We start from the raw sequence: 21896 nt of genomic DNA on the forward strand, positions 1-21896 counted from the left end.
TAAGATTTATCCATGTTGGGGGCGCCTGGGTGGCTCAGTCGGTTGAGTGTCCAACTTCGGCTTAGGTCATGATCTCACAGTTCGTGAGTTTGAGCCCCACATCGGGCTCTGTGCTGACAGCTTAGAGCCTGGAGCCTGCTTCGGATTCTCTGTCTCCCTCTCTCTCCCGCCCCTTCCCTGCTCATGCTCTGTCTCTCTCTGTCTCTCAAAAATGAATAAACTTAAAAAAATTAAAAAAAAAAGATTTATCCATGCTGTTGAGGGTCACTGTAGTTCACCAGTTTTCAGAGCAGCGTCATATTCCACTATATGAATTTATTTACCCATTTTCTTTGCTTGAGTTTTTTTCTTTTTTCTTTTCTATTATGAGCATTTTTTTTTATTTTTTTTTTAATTTATTTTTGAGACAGAGAGAGACAGAGCATGAATGGAGGAGGGTCAGAGATAGAGGGAGACACAGAACCAGAAGCAGGCTCCAGGCTCTGAGCCATCAGCCCAGAGCCCGACGCGGGGCTCGAACTCATGGATCGCGAGATCGTGACCTGAGCTGAAGTCGGACACTCAACCGACTGAGCCACCCAGGCGCCCCTATGAGCATTCTTTAAAAAAAAAATTTTTTTTACATTTATTTATTTTTTCAGAGACTTAGAGCACAAGCTGGGGCGGGCAAGGAATCTACTCCTGAAATCATTGTTGCACTATATGCTAACTAACTTGGATGTAAATTAAAAAAATAAATTCAATTAAAAAATATATATGCATATATACATATATATGGGGCCTTATTATTCGTTGCAAAAAAAATGCAAAGTTGTGACACCTTCCCTGTGAATTTAACCTTTTATCATTACAGAGTAAATCTGTTCATCTCTTTTAATGATTTCTGCTTTTCTGTCTATTTAATATTCCTATACCAGCTGTATTTTGGCAAGCACAAGTCTAGTATATATTTGTTCGTGCTCTTTTTTTTTTTACTTTTACTTTTTCCATAATCATATGTTTAGATTTCTCTCTTGTAATCAGTGAACAGTGCGTTTTTAAAACGATTTTGACTGACAGCTTTTGTCTTTTAAGTATTGGGAAGCTTAAAAAAACTATTGCAAAGGAAAAGTTGAATTCAGCTTTCCCTTAGGTCAGCAGCCCCTTTCGGACTGCCTTATTTCTTCTTATTAACCAACTGAGCCACCCAAGATCATGATATTACCGCTCACCTGGCCCCAACATCCAAAACCTTAGAGTCACCCAACCTCCATGCCACACCCTCCTCCTTTAAAAGGCATCTCCTATATTTCCTTTTCCTTTTATTTTTTTTTAAAGTTCGTTTATTTTATTCAAGTAATCTCTATACCCAATGTGGGGTTTGAAGTCATGACCCTGAGATCAAGAGTTGCTCACAGCTCCAACTGAGCCAGCCAGGCGCCTCTCACTTCCTTTTCATTTTAGAAATGTTAAAGTTAAGGGGCACCTGAGTGCCTCAGTCGGTTAAGCATCCAACTTCGGCTCAGCTCATAATCTCACGGTTTGTGAGTTCAAGCCACGCATCGGGCTCTGGGCTGACAGCTCAGAGCCTGGAGCCTGCTTTGGATTCTGTGTCTCCCTCTCTCTCTGCCCCTCTGCCGCTCATACTCTGTCTCTGTCTCTGTCTCTCTCTCTCAAAAATAAACATTAAAAAGATTTTTTTAAATGGATAAACACTTAAAAATTTTTAAAAAGCAAAGAAATGTTAAAGTTGAAAGTGGCCCAAGAGAAGGACTATGGCTCAATCTTAAATCTTTGGTAGATGAGGAAAATGAGACCCCAAATCACACTGCTAATGAGGAGTACAGGTGGGAGCCGAGTTCTCTTTCACTTTAAGGTTAAATGCTCCTTCTTCCATTGCCACTGGACATGAGCAGCTCAAGGCCCCGTCTTGCCTATGTGGTTGTTGCTTTGCTCCGAACAGAGCTTCTGACGCTGGAGGCGCATAGTAAATATTTGCCGAAACTGAACTTCACTCTCTAACTCGGATTCTCCCCTCACGCTGACTCCTGCAATGGCTCTGACAGTCTCTTTTCCTCCAAGCCCCAGCCCTTCCAGTCCCCCTTCAACACCACGAAGAACGAACATTTCACTCAGTGCGTGGCATCGCCCTGCTCAGAAACTGCCAGAGGTTCCCTCTGGCAAACACCGTGAGATATGAATTCGACCTGGGATGTAATCCCGAAGTACCTCCTCAAACTCGCCTCCCTCTCCTTCAGAGGGAGAGATCCTTCTGTCTCTCCACCTGGCTGGCCTGACCCCGCCGTTCCAGGACCACCTCTCCAGAGAGTATTCTCAGCATACAGCGTCCTGTGCTGTTACCCAGCCCCTACCTAGACTGGTCCCTAACGAGAAGCGCTGGAGGCAGGGAATGTTTCTCGTGTTGGTTTGAGTCTCCAGCACTTAGCACGCAGGACAAACCCAATATCTGCTAATAATTATACCAGTAAACATAAACACACATTTGCCTCTAGCATACGTGTGCACACAGAAAACATACAGTTGCATACCCCTTTTAAGCACTCATCTGAATACTAAACATTTTGCCGCTGTTGGGATATCTGAAGGTACTATCTTTTTATCCCACGGGTCATGGAATATGGGCCTCATTCACTGTGGCACAAACCCTAGGTTTTTCATTGGCTGGTTGTTTGGTTTGCTGAAAGGCAGGTTGTGTGAGACGAAGCACTGAGTTTGGGTGTTTTTTTGTTTTGTTTTAGTTTTATTGAGATATAATTGATACACAGCTCTGTGTGAGTTTAAGGTGTATGATCTCACTTATGTATAGAATCCAAAAAAGCGCCCAAACGTAGAGGGAAAAAAACAAAACAAAACAGATCACAGTTACCAGAGATGGAACCATTGATTTGTGACTCAGAAGCCCCGAATCTACTTTGGGTCTGGACACTGGCCCCAGTGACTTTAGCAAGTTTCTTAAGCTACTGAACGCTGATTTCTTTCACTTTTATAAAAATTGAATTAGAGTTCACATAACATAAAATGTATCATTTAAACTGTTTTAACACGTACAATTCAGTGGCATTTAGTTCACAATGTTGTACGACCATCACCTCGACCCAAACATTTTCATCACCCCAAAAGGAAACCCTGTGCCCGTTAGCAGTCACCCCCATTTCCTTCTGCCCCCAACCCCACCCTAGGCCCTGGCTACCAGTAACCTTCCCTCTCTGTGGATTGGCCTATTCTGGATATTTAATATAAATGGAATCGTACAATATATTTGTGTCTGCTTATTTGTACTTAGCATCATTTTTTCGAGGTTCATCCGTGTTGTAGCACGTATCGGCACTTGATTCCCTTTTCAGGCTGAACAACATTCCCGCCCTCTATGGACAGACCACATTTGGTTGATCCATTCACCAGTTGAACGACATCTGCAGTGTTTCCACCTTTTGACTCTTGTGAATGGTGCTATGAATACTTTGCTTCTTTTTGTGTAAAATTGCGATTTAATAGGCCCCCTGGCCTGGCTGCCTTAAGGGCTGGGTGAAACCCGAAGGAGAGCACATAAAAAACATTTCACGAGCTGCCGCTCCATGCACGTGTGTTGTGGGGTGCTGGTGGTAGACTATTACGGTTCTGCTTCTCGGCTGATTTACCCGGTATGGCCTCCGCCCTTTCTCAGTGCCAGCTTGTCATCCAATGCCAGCTCCCGGCCTGGCAGAGACCAGCTGCTCACAGCTGGACCTAGACATCCATTCTTGGCCATTTCAGGTAAAGCAATCAGGGCAAAAGGTGCCAATTAACTATGAGGACAATAACGTGCTTTGGGGTTCTGAGTCATAATCTGGCCTTGCTGCTGTTGGGCCTGAGTTACTTGTGGGTAACTTGAATGAGCACGAAACAAATCTGCTGGGTGGGGTGCCTCTAGACCGGTAGGGTAGGCAGTGAGTGATTGGGGTTATTGAGAAACTCTGTTAGTGGCTCTATGCTAGACAAGACTCCCGTGCAGAGGGTGACCTTCACTTCCTCCCTGTTGGCCAAAGCCCACTCTCTAGTTATCCAGGACACCAAAGAAAGGAAAGATATCCATAAGCCCCCAACAGGGGAAAAAGAACATGAAGCTATAGAGTATTTGTAAAGCAACTCATTAAAAAAAAATGTCTAAATTGCTATGATGTTGAGTACAAAAAACAGAATATATGCGTTAAGAAATGATACTTTAACATGAATAGACACTTCTCCAAAGAAGACATCCAGACGGCCAACCGACACATGAGAAAATGCTCAACATCACTCATCATCAGGGAAATACGAATCAAAACCACACTGAGATACCACCTCAGACCTGTCAGAATGGCTAACATTAACAACTCAGGCAACCACAGATGTTGGCGAGGATGCGGAGAGAGAGGATCTCTTTTGCACTGCTGGTGGGAATGCAAGCTGGTACACCCACTCTGGACGACAGTATGGAGTTTCCTCAAAAAACTAAAAACAGAACTACCCTATGGCCCAGCAATTGCACTACTAGGTATTCATCCAAGGGATACAGGTGTGCTGTTTTGAAGGGACACATGCACCCCAACGTTTATAGCAGCACTATCAACAATAGCCAAGTACGGAAAGAGCCCAATGTCCATCAACGGATGAATGGATAAAGAAGATGTGGTATATATATACAATGGAGTATTACTCAGCAATCAAAAAGAATGAAATCTTGTCATTTGCAACTACGTGGATGGAACTAGAGGGTATTATGCCAAATGAAATTAGTCAGTCAGAGAAAGACAACTATCATAGGACTTTACTCACATGAGGACTTTAAGACACAAAACAGATGAACATAACGAAAGGGAAGCAAAAATCCTATAAAAACAGGGAGAGGGACAAAACATAAGAGACTCTTAAATATGGAGAACAGAGGGTTGCTGGAAGGGTTGTGGGAGGGGGGATGGGCTAAATGGGTAAGGGGCATTAGGGAATCTACTCCTGAAACCATTGTTGCACTATATGCTAACTAACTTGGATGTAAATTAAAAAAATAAAATAATTCACTGAGAAAAAAAAAAAGAAATGATACTTTAGAGGGGCGCCTGGGTGGCTCAGTCAGCTGAGCATCCGACTTCAGCTCAGGTCATGATCTCATGGTTCCTGAGTTCAAGCCCTGCATCGGGCTCTGCCCTGACAAGTCACAGCCTTGAGCCTGCTTCGGATTCTGTATCTCTGTCTCTCTCTGCCCTCCCTTGCTCTCTCTCTCTCCCTCTCTCTCTCTCTCTCTCTCTCAAAAATAAACATAAAAAAAAGAAATGATAGTTTAGAAAATTAATTAGAAAAAGCCCCCAGGCAGCGGGTGCTCAGGTGACTTAGAACAGAGAAGTCTGGAATTGGTGCAAATTATTCTATCCACCCCAGGTTTTCGCTTGGGGGTCAGGGGCCCCATCTGATTTTTTTGTGTGTGACATTTATACACTTGCTGGGACACAGTGTGTGAGGTTGGAGTTTTCCTCCTTGTTCAACAGATGAGACTACCATCCTGCCGACCTCCATGTTCTTACACCCACCACCCCCCGCCCAGATCAAAGAAGAAAAGGGTGCAAGGGAAGTGAGAGCCACGGGTCTCGGGTCCTTGTAGAGGATTGGGAGGCTCTGTTCTCTCACTTTCTGCAGACCAACTCTGGCCCCAATGTGTTGATGTATGTGCACAACCATCTTAATGATGGCAGCTCTTATTCTGTTCTCGCTCTTTGGCTTGAACTCCTTGTGGATTCCAGCCCCTTCTCTGACACTCACTTTCTGAATGTTTATCAGCCTCTTTGATGGCCCCTCCTTTTTTCCCCCATCACCAGCATATTTTCTTTTTCCCACTGCCCCTGAGATGGAGCTATTCACAAGGTCACCTTCAAGTCTCCATTTTCCCCTCTGTACTTTTCCCTTGGTGACTGTATCTACTACTTTGACTTCAACAACCATCTCTTGTTGTTGAATTTGAAATCCATAGCTCCATCCCTGACCCTCTCTCAAATCCAGAGAGGTATTTCTGATGACACCTGAGCCTCCTGCAAGCCCCACATGCTAAACCCAAACCGATTATCTTGCCCCTAAAACCAGCCTCTCCTGTTTCTGCAATGACATCATGAAACTTTCAATACTCAGTGACGGACCTCAGCATCCCCATTTAGTGCTCGTCTCCCACACGATCCAAACCAACCAGCAGCTGAATTGTGTCCAGTCTACCTCTGAGATGTCCCTTATCTTCACCTCACCTTCACCGTCAGGATACAGATCCTTCCGTCAATCACGAGGACCACAGAAGCTCATACTACTTCATTCAATAAAGGCTGTTGGGATAACAAGTCAATTACTAAGGCAAATGAAAGTCTGTGAGTCAATTCGGAGAGTAGGAAGCAAACATATTAAAGGAGTGTGTCAGAGCTGCCTGGATCGGCTCAATGTCTATTTGAGAAAGTTGGAAAAATATGCACCGAGAGGTTTTTGGAAGTTACCTCCCATTTGCATGTTTATATTTCCTGTCTTTTTTCCCCCCTGAAATGAACATGTGTGAAAAAGGGATGAGGAAAAATAACCTTATTGAGATTAACATTTGTTTATATGGGTAGTACACAAATGTGCTATTACCATACAAAAGTTTTATAAGGAAAAAAATTGGATCAAGGGCTGGGGGTGAGGGAAAGAACGGACCATAAAAGTGCATGAAGAACCTTTTTTGAGGGCAATGGAAACATTTTAAGTCTTGATTTTGGTGGTGGTAACATGACTATATTTGTCAAAACTCAGAACTGTATGTCTAATAGGGGTGAATTTTACTATATGTAAATTATACCCCAATAAACCTGACTTTAAGAAAAGAGTTATGTAATATAGAAATTTATAGAGTGAGTCAGGCAAGCCTTCTTTCAGTTATCATCCCCCCAGCCCAAACCCCCAGTTCTACTTCCTGGTCAAGAGGTAGCCGATATCCAGTTTAGCTTATTTCCTTCCGTTCCCTCCCCACCCCCACTTCTGCTCCTCATACACATTTTTTTTTTGAAATTGACATCACATTGTATTCGTTTCAGGCACCCGTCTTAATGGTTTGACATATGCATATGTTGTAACACCATCACCACTCTAAGTTTAGTTAATATCCATCGCTGAATGTAATTACATTTTTCCTTGTAATAAGAAATTTCAAGATCTATTCTCTTAGCAAATTTCAAATATACAGTACAATATGGGGGTGCCTGGGTGGCTCAGTCGGTTAAGCGTCTGACTTCAGCTCAGGTCACCATCTCTCAGTTCATGAGTTCAAGCCCTGCGTAGGGCTCTGCACTGACAGCTCAGAGCCTGGAGCTTGCTTCAGACTCTGTGTCTCCCTCTCTTTGCCCCTCCCCTGCTCACATTCTCTCTCTCTCTCTCTCTCTCTCTCTCTCTCTCTCTCAAAAATACACATTAAAAACATTTTTTTTACAGTACAGTGTGTTAGCTGTATTACTTTACATTACATCCCCAGGATTTTTTTTAATGCTAATTCTTCCATTTCTTGGGTACATTTTATTTACTTATTTATTTTGAGAGAGAGAGCATGTATGTGAGCAGGGGTGGGGCAGAGAGAGGGAGAGAATCTCAAGTAGGATCCTCGCTGTGAGCACAAATCCCAACTTGGAGCTCACACTCATGAACTGTGAGATCATGACCTGAGCCGAAATCAAGAATCAGTTGCTTAACCAACTGAGCCACCCAGGCACCCCCGCAGGACTTTTAAAAAATCTTATAACTGGAAATTTGTACCTTTTAACCATCTTTACCCATTTCACACACTCTCCTCCTTCTGCCTCTAGTAGCCACTGAACTGTTCTCTGTATCTGTAAGTTTGTTTGTTTGTTTGTTCTTTAGATTCCACATATAAGTGCGATCATACAATATTTGGCTTTCTCTATTTCTTTTTTTTAATGTTTATTTATTTTTGAGAGAGAGAGAGGGAGAGAGATAGCCTGAGCAGGGAGGGGCAGAGAGAGAGGGACAGAGGATCTGAAGCAGGCTCTGCACTGACAGCAGAGAGCCTGATGTGGGGTTCGAACCCACAAACCACGAGATCATGACCTGAGCCAAGGTTGGACGCTTAACGGACTGAGCCACCCAGGCACCCCAGCTTTCTTTATTTCACTTAGCACAATGCCTTCAGGGTACATCCATGTTGTCACAAACAGCAGAACTTTCTTCTTTTATATGACTTAATATTTCATTGTGTGTACACATGTATACACACACACACACACACACACACACCACATTTTCTTTATCCAGTCACCCATTGATGGACATATAGGTTGTTTCCATATAGACACCTATATCACAATGTAGCTTAGACATGGGGGTGCCTGGCTCAGTCAGAAGTACGTAACACCCTTGATCTCGGGGGCATGAGTCTGAGCCCCATGTTGGGTGTAGAGATTACTTAACTAAATAAATAAACTTAAACAAAAAAAAAAAAAAAAACAACACAACAGTCTAGCTTAGAAATCACTCCATATTAAGTCAAGGAGATTCTCCTCATTTTCTCTTCTAGTCTCCTAGTGTTTCACAAGGTGGATATAGCACAGTTTTATTAAAACAGCCTCCTTTGTGTACAAGTACGTTTAGATTATTGCCCGTATTTTGCAATTACAAATTATTCCAGAACGAGTAGTCGTATACATATTATTTTTATATGGCTTAGATGAATATTTCCAGGGTAAATTCCTAAGAATGAAATTGCTGCGTTTGGGGGTAAGTGCATTTATAGTTTTGTTAGATGAGCCCAAACCCCATTCCACAGAGGAAACACCCCGTTGCTCTCCTACCAGCAGCACATGAGAGTCAACAGTGTGTGGTCAAACTTTACAATGCTTGCCCATCCGATAGGGAAGAAATTGTGTAGTCGATTTGCATTTCCCTTATTAAGAATCGGAGTTATCTTTTAAAAAGCCTTTCTGGGGGCGCCTGGGTGGCTCAGTGGGTTGAGCGTCCGACTTCAGCTCAGGTCATGATCTCGCGGTCCGTGAGTTCGAGCCCCGCGTCGGGCTCTGTGCTGTCTCTGTCTCAAGATAAATAAACGTTAAAAAAAATTAAAAATAAAATAAGATAAAAAGCCTTTCTGATGCAAGTCTCTTCCCACTTAAATACTCCCTACATACTGACTATTGCCAAGTTAAAAATATTTGAGCGTGTTGCTAAAGCTTTGCTGAGTGTAACGTACACTCCCTCTAGTATGCGGTGTCGTCTGCCCCCTGTCTCAATCCACTTTTCAACTGTCCCTCCAATTCTTGTTTACATATCGGAAGAGCAGACGGGATTCATTAGCGCTAAATACACTCTTTTTTTTTTTTTTTTTTTTTTTTTTGCCTCTGAGGCTTTTCTCACTGTGGTAGTGCCCTCTTTTGGGGATGACAGTTAGTCTCTTCCCAGGAATTGATATTTGTCTCTATCTCAGGGCCCAGCTTAACTATCTACCCTAATTTCCCTCATTCATATTTGTCGTATCTGTCCATCAGTCATCCTCCTTACCAGACTGTGGATTTTATACCAATGACTTTCTCTACAGGAAGAGGGGAAATACTGAATCACCAGAGAAGGATTTTTCCTTTGTTTTTCTTTTAGAGCACAAGGTGGGGGGAGGATGAGACGGAGAGGAAGAGAGAGAGAGAGAAAGAGGGAATCTTAAGCAGGCTCCATTCTCAGCACAGAGCCCAACGTGGGCTGGATCCAGCCCCTGAGATCATGATATGAGCCAAAGTCAAGAGTTGGATGCTCAACTGACAGAGCCACCCAGGCGCCCTGAGGATTTTTCTTTTAGCAAACATACTCTTATGTTCAGCTCATCATGTAATTATTACATGTATGAAAAGTTCTAGAGAAATCTGGCATGTTCTAGGGGGATTTGGATACAGTGGTGAAGAAATCAGGTAAGTTCTCTCTCTGAAGGAGCTGACATTCTGGGGGATACCATTAATTTAAAAAAATCAGTAAATAAACAGGAAGTCAAAAAGTGAAAATTACCAATCAGAGAATTTAAAGCAGGGTGACGTGAAGATTTCCTCTTCCATTAAAGATGTAATAAATCAATGAAACCAAAATTGGTTATTTGGGAAGATCATCAAAATGGATAAAATTCCAGACAGATTGATAAAGAAGAGAAAAGAAGACATAAGTTAACAATATCAGGAATATTGGGGCATCTGGTATGAAAACGGACGGTGACAATGGCTGAACAACATTATGAGTGTATTTAATACTACTAAACTGTATACTCCAAAATGGTTAAGACGAGTGGACACCCGGGTGGCTCAGTCAGTTGAGTGTCCGACTTCATCTCAGGTCTGATCTCACCGTTCGTGGGCTCAAGCCCTATGTCGGGCTCTGTGCTGACAGCTCAGAGCCTGGAGCCTGCTTCAGGTTCGGTGTCTCCCTCTCTCTGCCCCTCCTCTGCTTGCACTCTGTGTGTGTGTCTCTCTCTCAAAAATAAATAAACATTAAAATTTTTTTAACAATATCAGGAATGAGAGAGGTGAAACCTTCAGCTATTAAAAAGTTAATAAGGGTATATTACAAACAATTTTTTCTATAATAAATTTGACAATTCAGATGAAATGAACTAATTCCTTGAAAGACACAAACTACCAAAACTCATTGAAGAAGAAATAGATCACCTAACTAGCCCTATAACTATTAACTAAAGTGAAATTATAGTTTAAAATTTCTCACAAAAGGGGCACCTGGGTGGCTTCGTCAGTTAAGTGTCCGACTTTGGCTCAGGTCATGATCTCATGGTTCGTGAGTTCGAGCCCCGTTTCAGGCTCTGTGCTGACAGCTCAGAACCTGGACCATGCTTGGGATTCTAGGTCTCCCTCTCTCTCTGACCCCACCCCATTCTCTCTCTCTCTCTCTCTCTCTCTCAAAAATAAATAAACATTAAAACGTTTTTTAAAACTTTCTCACAAAGGAAATTTTAGACCTATATGACTTCACTGGTTAATTCTACCAAACATTGTCTTCACTGATCATTTTACTAAACATTTAAGGAAAAAATAATACCAACTCCATGCAAACTCATTCAAAACTTGAAGAGGCAATACATTAACTTATATTTTGAGGCCAACATTACTCTAATACCAAAACTGGATTTTAAAATTACAAGCAAGTAAAACCACAGACCAGCATCACTCATCAACATCATTGCAAAAATTCTTCACAAAACTTAAGCAAACTGAACACAACAATACATTAAATAGATAATACATCATGACCAAATGGGGTCTATCAGGAATTCAAGCTTGGTTTAACATTAGTAACTCCGTCAATAATATCATCTTATTAACAAGATGAAAAATGCAAAAGCATATGATCATCTCAGCAAATGCAGAAAAAGCATCTGACAAGATCCAATATTCATTTCTCATTTTTCAATTTTTAAAATTGTAGTAAAATGCACAAACATTAAAATTTACCATCTTAATCATTTTTTAAAAAATGTTTCCTGGGGTACCTGGGTGGCTCAGTCAGTTGGTTTCGGCTCAGGTCATGATCTCACAATTTGTGAGTTTGAGCCCCACATCGGGCTCTGCACTGACAGTGTGGAGCCTGCTTGGGATTCTCTGTCTCCCCCCTCTCTCTTCTCTTTCCCTGCTCTCTCTCCTTCAAAAATAAATAAACATTAAAAAAATTTTTAAAAATGTTTACTTATTTTTGAAATAGAGAGTGCCAGCAGGGAAAGGGCAGAGAGAGAAGAGGACAGAGGATCCCAAGCGGGCTCTGTGCAGACAGCAGCGAGCCAGATGCTGGGCTTGAACTCACAAACCATGAGATCATGGCCTGAGCCAAAGTCAGACGCTGAACCAACTGAGCCACCTGGGTGCCCCCTCATCTTAAGCATTTTGAAGTGTACGGTTTAGTAGTAGTAAATACACTCATAATGTTGTGCAACCATTGTCACCGTCCATCTTCATACCTCTTTTTGTCTTGCAAACCTGGAACTCTATACCCGGTAAACAATAGCTCCCCATTCCTCCCCGCCCCTAGCCCCACACAACGACTATTACACTTCCTGTCTATGATTTTGACTACTCTAAGTACCTCAAGTTTCATCCATGTTGTAGCATATGTCAGAATTCCCTTCCTTTTTAAGGCTGGATAATATTCCCTTGTGTGTACTACATTTTGCTGATCAATTCCTCTATTGACCGATATCCATTTCTATCATCCCGTCATACCCCTTCTTCAAAGGAAGACTAGAAGGCAACATCCTCAGTCTCCTAACGGGTATCTTTGAAAATCCTACAACTAATACAAAACTTAATGGCAAAAAAATGATACTTTCTCCAAATATCAGTAAGAATGCAAGGATTCTACTCTTACCACCTTTATTCAACATTATACTAAAGGTTAGAGCCAGAGCAATTGACAATAAAAGGAAATGAAAGGTTTCCAGATTGGAGAGGAAGTCAAATTGTCCTTAGTGAGAGATTACATGACTAAGATCCAATGGAAGCTACAAAAAAGCAACTACAAGTATTATATGAGTTCAGCAAGGCTACAAGGTATAAGGTTAATTTACAGAGATCAATTATATTTCCGTATACTAGTAACAAACTGGGTTGGAAATTAAAAAGCAATACTGTTTACAAGCAATACTGTTTACAAGGCATTTAAAAACATGAAATAATTAGGAATACATTTGACAAAAGATGTGTGAAACCTGAATCAGGAGAACTACAAAACACTGTGAGAGAAATTAATGAAGAACTAAATAAAAGGAGACATACTATGCTCAAGAATTGGAATGCTTAATATTGTTCAGATGTCACTTCTTCCTAAATTGATCTACAGATTCAATGCAATTCTACTAAAAATCCAGCAGAGTATGTTTATAGAAATCAACCAACAGTTTCTAAAATTCAGTGGAAACCCAAAGGACCTAGAATAGGCAAAATAAATTAGAAAAAGAACAATCTGGGGGACTTAAACTACCTGATTTCAAGACTTCTTATAAAGGTACAGTAATTGAGGCAGCATTCATAGTGGGGATAAAAAAATAAATACATGATAAACCAGTGTCTAGAAACAAACAAAAAAAGCAAATAAATATATTCAAATATGTATTTTATATAACACTTGATTGAGCCATAATCCACACAACATATAGTTAGTCCATTTAAAGTGTATAATTCAATGGTTTTAAGTGTATTCGCCAAGTTTTGCAGTCAACACCACAATCAATTTTAGAACATTTTCATCATCCTGAAAAGCAACCCAATATCCATTAGAAGTAACTTCTTAATCCTCTCATTACCCTTCCCTACCCAGCCCTAAGAAACCACTACTTTACTTTCTACCTCTATAGATCTGCCAATTCTATTTCCACCTCCTATAAATGGAATGATAAAATATGTGACCTTTGGTGCCTGGTTTCATTCACTTAGCATAATGTTTTCAAGGCCCATCTAAGTTATAGCACATATGAGTATTTAATTTCTTTTTATTGATGAGTAATAATCCATTTTACGGATAACACACTTATTATTTATCCACACATTACTTGATTAATCTTTAAGTTGTTTCCACTTTTTGGCTGTTGTGAGTAAGGCTGCTATAAACATTCATTACGAGTTTTTATGTAGAAATGCGTTTTTATTTTCTTAGGGGTAGAACAGTGGCAGCTCAATATTTAACATTTTGAGAAACCGTCAGATAGTTTTCCAAAGTGGATGCACTATTTTCCATCTTCACCAGAAGTGTATGAGGGTTCTCATTTTCCTACATCCTCACCAACATCTGTTATTGGCTGTTGTTGCTATCATCCTAGTGGTGTGGAGTGAGATCTGATTGCAGTTTTCATCCTTACTTCCCTGATGGCTAATGATGTTGAGCATCTTTTCATATGCTTATTGGCCATTTGTTTGTTTTCTTGGAGAAATGTCGATTCAGACCCTTTGCCCATTTTTAAATTGGGCTATTTGTCTTTTTATTATTGAGTCGTAAGTGTTCTTTATATATTCGAGATGCAAGTTCTTTATTAGATATAAAATTGCAAATTTTTAACCTTATTCTGTGAGTTGTCATTTCACTTCCTTGATGGTGTCCTGTGAAGCACACAAGTTTTTTTTTTTTATTTCTGTGATGTCCAATTTATTTATTTTTTCTTTTGTTATTTGGGCTTTTGGTGTTCTAGATTAGGACCAATTGACTAATGTAAGATCATGAAGATATACGCTTATGTTATCTTCATATTCATAAGAGATATTGGTCTATAGTTTTCTTGTGATGTGTTTGGTTTGGGTATCAGGGTAATATTGGGCTCATATAATGAGTTGGGAAGTGTTTCCTTCTATTCTAGTTGTTTGGATGAATTACAAATAATTGATATAAATTCTTCTCTAAATGTTTGGTAAAATTTACCAGTGAATCTGGGCTTGGGACTTTCTTTGTGGGTAGTTTTTAATATTAGTAATTTATTCCCTTTACCTGTTATAGGTCTATTCAGATGTTCTATTGTTTCTTGAGTCAGTTTTAGTAGTTTGTATCTTTCTAGGAATGCATCCATTTCATATAAGTTATTAAATAGTTGGCATATAGTTGTTCATAGTATTACCTCATAATCCTTTTTATTTTTGTATGGTTATAGTAATGTTCTCTCTTTCATTGCTGATGTTTGTAATCTAAAGACTCTCTCTCTCCCCCACCCTCCCTCTTTCCCTCTCCTTCTCTCCCTCTCTCCCTCCTTCTCTTCCTCTCTAGTCTAGCTTAAAAAAAAAAGCTAAAACCTATTTTGTTGATTTTGGGGTTTGTTGATTTTCTCTCTTGTTTTTCAATTGTCTATTTCATTAATTTTCACTCTAATTCTTATTATTTTCTTCCTTCTGCTTGCTTTGGATTTAGTTTGCTCTTCTTTTTGTAGTTTTTTAAAGTAGAAGGCTATTAATTTGAGATGTTTCTTCTTTTTTTCTTCTTTTTTTTAATGTTTATTTATTTTTGAGAGAGAGAAAGAGAGAGAGAGAGAGAGAGAGAGAGAGAGAGAGAGAGAGAAAGCAGGGGAGGGGCAGAGAGAGAGAGGGAGTCAGAATCTGAAACAGGCTCCAGTCTCTGAGTTGTCAGCATAGAGCTTAATGTGAGGCTCAAACTTATGGACTGTGAGATGATGCCCTGAGCCAAAGTCAGACCCTTAACTGACTGAGCCACCCAGGCTCCCCAAGGTGTTTCTTTTTTTTAATACAAGTATGTACAGCTATAAATTTATCTCTAAGTTCTTCTTTCACTACATTCTATACATTTTAGGATGTTATATTTTCATTTTCATTCATTTCAAAATATTTCTAGTTTCCCCTGTGTCTTCTTTATTGACCCATAGGTTATTTAGGCGTGTGTTGCTTAATATTCACTTATTTTTGAATTTCCCAAATTTCCTTCTGTTAATTTCCAATATTAGCTCATTGTTATTGGAGAGCAAACTTTGTATGATTTAAAACCTTTTGAATGTATTGAGGCTTGTTTTAACACTTAGCATGTGGTCTATCCTGGAGAATATTCCATATATACTTAAGAAGAATGCATATTCTGTTGTTGCTGAGTGGAGTGTCCTAGACATGTCTGTTAAGTCTCATTGGTTTATAGTGTTAATCATATCTTCTATTTTCTTTGTGAGCTTTTGCCTAGCTGCTCTATCCATTATTGAAAATGGAATACTGAGGCATCCAATTATTATTGTTGAATTGTCTATATCCACCTTCAGTTTTTTCAGTTTTTGCTTTATGTGTTTTATGGCTCTGTTATTAGGTGCATATATATTTATAATTATTATATCTTCTTGATAGGTTGATCCATTTAACATTGCACAATGTTCTTCTTTACCTTTAGTAACATTTTTGTTTTAAAATCTATTTTATCTGATATTAGTAAAGTTACTCCAGCTTTCTTACGGTTGCTGTTTGCATAATATATCTCTTGCAATCCTTTTACTTTCCCCCTATTTGTATTTTTTAATCTAAAATATGTCTCTTGTAGGGGCACCTGAGTGACTTAGTTGGTTAAGTGTCTGACTCTTGATTTCAGCTCAGGTCATGATCTCGTAGTGGTGAGATAGAACCCTGCATAGGGCTCTGCGCTGACAGCATGGAACCTGCTTGGGATTCTTTCTGTCTCTCTTTCCCTGCTTCTCCCCCACTCTCACTCTTACTTTCTCTCTTTCCCAAAATAAACATTCGGAAAAAAAAATGTCTCTTGTAGATAGAATATAGTTAAATCTTCTGGTTTTTAAAATATCCAGTTTGAGGGGCACCTGGGTGGCTCAGTCGGTTAAGCATTTGACTTCAGCTTAGGTCATGATCTCACTGATCTCGGTTCCCGAGTTCAAGCCCTGCATCGAGCTCTGTGCTGACAGCTCAGAGCCTGGAGCCTGTTTCAGATTCTGTCTCCCTCTCTGCCTCTGCCCCTCCCCCACTTGTGCTCTGTCTCTCTTTCAAAAATAAATAAACATTAAAAAAATTTAAAATATCCAGTTTGACAGTATCTGCCTGTTCATTGAATTGTTTAATCCATTCACATTTAATGTTATTTTTTATGCAGTTAGCATTAAATGACATTTTACTTTTTGTTTTCTATATGTCTCATGGCTTTTTGTTCCTCTGTTCCTCCTTTACTACTTTATTTTGCATTAAGTGAATATTTTTTAGTGTAACATTTTATTTCCTTTAATGATTTTTTTTTCTACCAGATCTCTTTGTGTTCTTTTTCAGTGGCTGTTCAAGGACTTACATATACATCTTAACTTATCAGGGTCTACTTCAGATTTATATTAACTTAATTCCAGGGAGATGTAAGAATGCTATTCTTATATAGTTCTATTCCACCTTCTTTTTTTTTGCACTATTATTAATATATATATTATCTCTTTATGTGTTACAACTCCTACAATACATTGTTATAATTACTACTTTATATAATTTTGTCTACTCAGGAAGCTGAAAAAAGAAAGGAGAGAAAGTATGTTTATAGAGCTAAAGTAAGCTTTTTATTTACCATTTCTGATTCTCTTCATTTGTACCTGTGAGTTCCAATTACTGTCCAGTATCATTTCCTTTCTCCAGTACAGCCTTGCTCCTATCTACCTCCTTTGTACTGTCATTGTCATGTATATTACATTTCTATACGTTATAGGTCCAATCATATAACTTTTGTTTTACAATCACACAAATACAATCATATATATATATATATATACATATGTATATATATATATACATATATATATATAGTCTTATACAAAGAAAGGGATGGCCTGTGATAGGAGTAAGGATGGCTCATACATGGCAGAGAGAGTCCGGCATGTAAGCAGATGATTTAGATAGCATGGATATAGAGTCAGGTCTAACACTGCTACTTTCTCAGTGAAGTATGAGGCAAGACCCCAAGTAACAATAGAACTTGGAGCCAAAAGGAAGGGACATGTTACTGATGGTACTATAGATAATAGGCCATCCAGCTGGGCAGATCTGTATAGCTGGCTGCCAAAAATGTTATTTGTTGGGTGGAGTCCCAAGTTTATTAGTAGGTATTTAAATAATCCCACGTAACACTACGCTTATATACACACACCAATGGTGACTTTAACCAGAGACAAGCCCTCAACTATCCAGAAAATCTGTGAATTTGTAGCACTTTCCAGTGACTGACACACAGTAATAGCTTTAGGAATGTTATTAAACTGGTTTAGATACAGAATATACATTTCCTTGCCTACAAAGAAAGACTTCTGATGGACTACCAGAAAACATAGTTTTTAGGATATATTTCCAGGGGTCAGAATAGTTTTCTGGAGATCTATCCACATACTCTACCCAAACTTCATGGCACAAAGTAGGGACACAGGTAATCAAGCACAATCAAAATAAAGGCAGATCTAAGCTAAGTGGATTGACTCTTTAACCTGACTCCCTTAGTTATAATCAGTTGTGCAGATGCAGGTGTAAACATCTGCCTATAAACATCTGCCTATACAGGTATACACAGTGTTAAAGATAAACAAAGCAGGATATTAATTACAGCAGTAAAAACAGAATTTATTCTATAACCACTGATAGTAGGGGAAAGGACTGAGCTCCATTCTGATTTGTGCAGACATGACTGGATATTTTATTTTATTTTATTTTATTTTGTATATTTTTAAGTTTATTTATTTTCAGAGAGGGAGAGAGCAGGAGCAGGGGAGGGGCAGAGATACGGGAAGAGAGAGAATCTCAAATAGTCTCTGTGCTGTCAGCACAGAGCCCAAAATGGGGCTCGATCCCATGAACTGTGAGATCATGACCTGACCCAAAATCAAGAGTCAGACGCTTAACTGACTGAGCCACCCAGGCGCCCCAATGTGACCAGATCTTTTAAAGACAGAATGAGGGAGTAAGGAGGGAAAGAGTGTGGGGCTCTAGTAAAAGTGACAAATGGTTGGTCAGTGTCCATATGATTAGGCTAGTTGTGTCTGTTAGCTGGCAGTTATGGAAGTTAGGACCCCATCTTCCCACAGAGACCAGAGACAGAGGCCCTATCCTTTCTCGAAGGAATGGCTTTCAGATCCTTGAGAAAGAGACTCCTGACTTGCAGGAGATACATATATATCTCAAAAGGAACAGAGGAAGGATTCACTGTTCTAAATAAACAGACTGTAAACTTGGAACAAACTATAAAATTTACTGGCAGATTTAAGCTTTCGTAGGCAAGTATTTTATAGGGCGGGGTTTGGAAGTCATCCTAGGAACATGCCTTAAGCCACTGGAAGCCATGCTAAAATTTAGATGGAGTCCTGATGTGCCCAGAGTTCTGCAGTTTTCAACACACACTTACACCCACACCTACGCCCCCACACACACATTCTTATTCAATATCTTAGTTCACCCTAAGTTCCACAAGATCCATATTGAAATTCTTTCTCTTCTTTGGAAATCTGGTGGGGAAATCTTGAATGGAGCAATGTGTAAAGCTGAATCCTGGCACATTGTAGGGCAGGGGCCTGTGGAAGAAGGACATTATGTACACAATGAACTTGTGGAAAAGAGGCCTAGAAAGTTCTCTCCTGTCTGCTACCATACCCATCTTTGCAGCTTCCCTGAGCCCAACCCCACACCCAGGGAACATACCAAGTGGTTTCTTAGCTTCAGCCCAGGAAATGGACTTGTAGGTCTACTTGGGGGAAAGGAGAAGCCCTCCAAAATGCCCATCGATAGTCAGAGCCTATAAATAATCCATCCCTCTAGCTCTTAGAGCACCTAACCCAGGACCCTCTCTCTGACTCATGACCTGGGGCTGTATCCCTCCCTGGGGCGATCCTCCCCTTGCCCAACCCTGCAGAGCATCATCTGAAGAGCCTCCCACGCTGAAGCCTGGAAGGAGGTGCAGAGGAGAACATTTAAATCCCGGGCCCTGTGTGTGTGTGTGTGTGTGTGTGTGTGTGTGTGTGTGTGTGTCAGGGGTCGTCACCATCTGGAGTCCTGGCAGCGGATGCCCAGCCGAGTGTGGGCGCTGGACCTCCTGGGGGCTGGGTGCAGACACCGGGTTCAGCACCCGCCTTCGTCTCCGCTCACCACTAGGTGGCGGACTTGCCTAGGCAAGGCCTCACGTCTGCCCTTGTCACAGCCAGGCCGGACCTGCCCAGGAGGGGTGCGGGAGGAAATAAGTGTCATTCTCTCTGAAAACCGAATCCCAGACAACAGGAATGCACCTAGAGGGTATTGTGCTAAGTGAAATAAGTCAGACTGAGAAAGACAAATACCATATGATTCCCCACATAAGTACAATCTGCAAACAAATAGGCCACCAATGAATAAACAAACAAAAGCAGAATCAGACCCCAAAAATACAGACCCCCCAAAAACAAACTGATGGTTGCCAGATGCTAGAGGGGAGGGGGTGGTGGGATAGGCAAAATGGGTGAAGAGGAGAGGGAGATACAGGCCTTGGGTGTGGAATGAACAAGTCTTGGGCATAAAGAGGCAGACCATGAGGAGCACAGTCAATGATACTATAATAGCGATTTAATGGGACAGGTGGCAGGTAACTTTGTGGTGAGCACAGCGTGACGTATAAACTTGTCAAATCACTATGTTGTACACTGGAAACTCATGTACCTGTGTTAACTACACTCAAATAAAAAGAAGAAAATGAAAACAAACAAAACAAAACAAAACAAATAAACTAGGAATAATTCCCAGAGCCACCTGGGGCACCAGAAAATGAACATGACCCTCATCAGGGATCCTTCACCCAGTTTTGTGCTCGGACTCCTTTAGAGGGATGGTGGAGCTGCAGCACTCTCCACGAATGATGCTGCCAAGTGCATAAAATATATAGGAGTAAATAAGAAGATCTAGGAATTTTGGAAATGTGGGCACAAGTGACTTTTCTTGATCTCTGCAGTGACCAATATGACATGAATGTCTCTGATTTCTGTGGGTACCGCTAATACTACTCTGGTTTATTTGCTGCCTACATTCATAATTGAAGAAAATCTGAAATACCACTTAGAGGTTAGTGAGATTGAAGACTTAATTAGTTTCCCATGCAAGTTCAAGGATTCCATGAATTCTCTCTGCAAACCCAAGGTTAAGAAACCCTTAGTGAAAACAGAGGTGATAAAGATGGGTGGAGTTTATTTTATTATTTTTTTTTAAATTTTTTTTAACGTTTATTTATTTTTGAGACAGAGAGAGACAGAGCATGAATGGGGGAGGGTCAGAGAGAGGGAGACACAGAATCTGAAACAGGCCCCAGGCTCTGAGCTGTCAGCACAGAGTCCGACGCGGGGCTCGAACTCACGGACCGTGAGATCATGACCTGAGCCGAAGTCGGCCGCTTAACCGACTGAGCCACCCAGGCACCCCAGGTGGAGTTTAAATTGAGTGTCTTAAGTCATGCACAGGGACACCTCAGTCCCTCCATGTGGAGACATGCCGAACATTTTCCTGTTCTGCCCTAGCTTCCTAGCTCAGTGCTTCCTCAGCCTTGACCCTAAGAGGCTGGCTCTGAGCAGCCCTGAACAAAGGCATAGCCTAGGTCACCAGGGTTTCAGGAGACATTCCTAGAAAAGGTGGAGATTGGCAGGAGTCTAAAATGTCATCCAGGTGCACCCTTTTGGTTTCCAGAGATTGAGACACAGGAGGAGTAAGTGCCCAGTGTCTTACCACTCATTCAGGGCAGAGCCAAAGGTCCAGCCTCCATTACTATTTCCCCACTTGGGTCTAGAGGACAAACTGGGAGGGACACAGTGAGGGAGATCTCCCCAGAGCAGGGGACTCACCAAGGCTTTACTGAGTCACCAGGTAGCCATGATGGGGAGTCTGGTTTCTGTGAGAGTAGGGGTGCTCAGAGTAAGCTTCCCTGAGAAAACATTTGAACCAAAACATAAGAGAGGGAGGGACTGAGCCAGGAGGACATCTGAGGGAAAGAGTGTTTCACAAAGAGGGAACAGTTAGTACAAAAGTGCTGAGGCAACAATATGCTTGGAGTGCTTCCAGAAGGAAGCCATGTATCTGAAGCAGAGCAAGGGATGACTGACAGACAGAACAGTAGGAAATGAGGTCTGAGAGGTAACCAGAGACCAGACCTAGAAAAGTATGCCAGCCTTTTTGCTGGGACTTTGGCTATTGTAGTGTGTGAAATAGGGACCCAGCAGAGTGTTTTGAGCAGAGAGAGAACACAATCTGACTTATGTTCTAACCTGGGTGATCACATGTTCCAGTTTGCTGGAGTCAGTACTGGCTTATTCCTGTTGTCCATTGTAATTATTATTAGCACTCCTTTTTCCTCTCAAAGAGGATGGTAACTTAGAGTCACTTGGGTAAGGTCACATGGCTGCCATGTTGAGAACGACTGAAGGGGGTCAAAGATGAGAGGAAGAA

The sequence above is a fragment of the Panthera onca genome, chromosome E2, assembly GCF_046562875.1.
Source record: "Panthera onca isolate mPanOnc1 chromosome E2, mPanOnc1 haplotype 2, whole genome shotgun sequence".
NCBI lineage: Eukaryota > Metazoa > Chordata > Mammalia > Carnivora > Felidae > Panthera > Panthera onca.